Raw genomic sequence first — 293 nt, forward strand, 5'->3', positions numbered from 1 at the left:
TACTTATAACATGGCTAGGAGTGATGTATCTAATTTATAGTCACCGATCCCGAGGGCGCGTGCACCCGAGGGGAGGGGACTGTAAATCGGATACATCACGAACTAGCCATGTTATAAGTTGCTTATGTCAGGATGACGCACATCAAAGGCTCTACGCACACGCATGCGCAGAATACCGCGTGGCACGTGCTGGAACTGGATAATGGCTGAAGCTACTGATTGTGAGCCCGTGAGTAAGAGATTAAGAAGCAAGAGTTCAGACGATGAAGAGGTCGAAACAGTGCCCGAAGAAG

The sequence above is a fragment of the Amphimedon queenslandica genome, unplaced genomic scaffold, assembly GCF_000090795.2.
Source record: "Amphimedon queenslandica unplaced genomic scaffold, v1.1 AMPQUscaffold_12265, whole genome shotgun sequence".
NCBI lineage: Eukaryota > Metazoa > Porifera > Demospongiae > Haplosclerida > Niphatidae > Amphimedon > Amphimedon queenslandica.